Source organism: Sinocyclocheilus rhinocerous, unplaced genomic scaffold, assembly GCF_001515625.1.
Source record: "Sinocyclocheilus rhinocerous isolate Xijiao unplaced genomic scaffold, SAMN03320098_v1.1 scaffold30, whole genome shotgun sequence".
In the NCBI taxonomy this organism is placed as follows: domain Eukaryota; kingdom Metazoa; phylum Chordata; class Actinopteri; order Cypriniformes; family Cyprinidae; genus Sinocyclocheilus; species Sinocyclocheilus rhinocerous.
In genome coordinates, this window is record NW_015657838.1 from 2,176,520 (window position 1) to 2,178,380 (window position 1,861).

A 1,861-nucleotide genomic window follows, 5' to 3' on the forward strand; every position below is an offset into this window, starting at 1 on the left:
GGGGGGGGGGGGGATACATTCTTTTTTTGTGTCCATTTTTCAAAAATCACACATCCTCATACAATTTCTGAGTAACAAACTCTAATAATGTTTGGGTTTTATTTGTTTGATTATTTATTTTTTATTCCTGGTAGAGAAAAATCTGCATGCTGCATTCAACACATGGTTAATTTCCCCTTGCTGTTATTATATCGACAGTTTTAACATCATACTTTTTCTTCATTTATTGTGTTTCTTGGTGGAATAGCTAAAAAAAATATTTGTTTACTGAAATACATTTGGTGGTAAAACAATTTTCACTCAGAAAATGCTAGTAAATTTTACAAATAATTGCAAATAACATATTGAATTAAACATGACATTTTGAAGCAGAAAGCCTGTAGTATTTTCTTGTAAAACACACTACGATAATCTCCATACAACTTGGAGGTTTTTTTTTTTTTTTAAAGTGTACATATACACAATCAATCAAAAAATTATGATATCTCATTATGGCTCACATAGGAGTGTTCATCCAGTAGCTCTTCTCTAACCTCAGACCACAGATATTGATAAAAGCAAACTTAAATAGATTCATCTTTTTGATGGATTGCTGTTGGATTGTCCCATGTCAGGCCCACATACAGTAGCTCTACTGCTGAGCCTGTCCATGATTTGACTATTGAACAAGCCCACAAACCTTTGCATTCAGTCAGTTAACAATGAATTAAATTTATTTTTATTTGATTATTTCGCTCCAGTCCTAATGTGTTTTACACTGTGCTGGTCTTTAAAAAATAAATAAATAAATACATAAACAGAGAAGAACAAGGTTACAATAATGAACCCATGACTTGCGATGCTAGTGCCATGCCCTACTTTTTGAGCTAAAGGAATGCACACCCATCCAAAGCCTTTCCAAAATCTCCACAAATAAATTTTCAGTTCACTGTTAATAATGTGTAAAGTGATGACCTACAATGATATTGCAATCAATAAATAAAACCCATAAGGTATTTTGTCCAAAACTGGCAGGTTTTCACTGTCACTCATAACACTGCTTTGAGATTTACATTTAAGTATTTGGTAGACGCTTTTATCCATAGCAACAATGCATATACAGTTTGTCAGTTCATGCATTGCTTAGGAATAGAACCCATGACATTGGCGTTGATAGTGCCATGCTTTACTGTTAGATCTACAGGAGATATCCTGATTATTCCACATGCACCCATTTTCCAAGACATGTACCCCAAAAAATAAGCTTTTAAATGATTTAAAAGTTTTTTTTTCAGTTTTTTTTTCTTCTCATCAGGCCATATCCTGCTATGCATTATGGAGAAAACAACAAAGAGCTCAATTGATGATCATGTAATATGAATTTGATTCAATTACACAGCTGTTAAAGCATTCAATATTTGTCCTCATTAGACATTCTCTCAGTGGCATCAATATTCATACCCCATTACAGAGATATGTAATTCTAGAGATGTATAGTTTTAATAACCATGATTAATTCTGTCAGAGTTAGTAAGTTCTGTTAGTAATGAAATGTGTTTATGTGGTTTAAGGTTAGAAAAACATTATTTTCCACATACTGTACATTATTGTTTCTCCTCTATGCACCGCCTTTCTGAAACGCGCCGATTTTTACAAAGCTCATCGGTCTGAAAAGCGAGGTGTGCTCTGATTGGCCAGCTATCCAGTGCGTTGTCTGGAGGGAATTTGGCCAGGCGGAAGTGGATCTATATGCGTCGCAGGAAACGACACACCGCCCGCTCTGGTTCTCCCTCACGCATCCAGCTCCTAGCATCTGGTCTCTCAACTGAGGTTGTTGAGACTATACTAACCTAGAGACGTTTTACATCCACAGTCCCAGTGT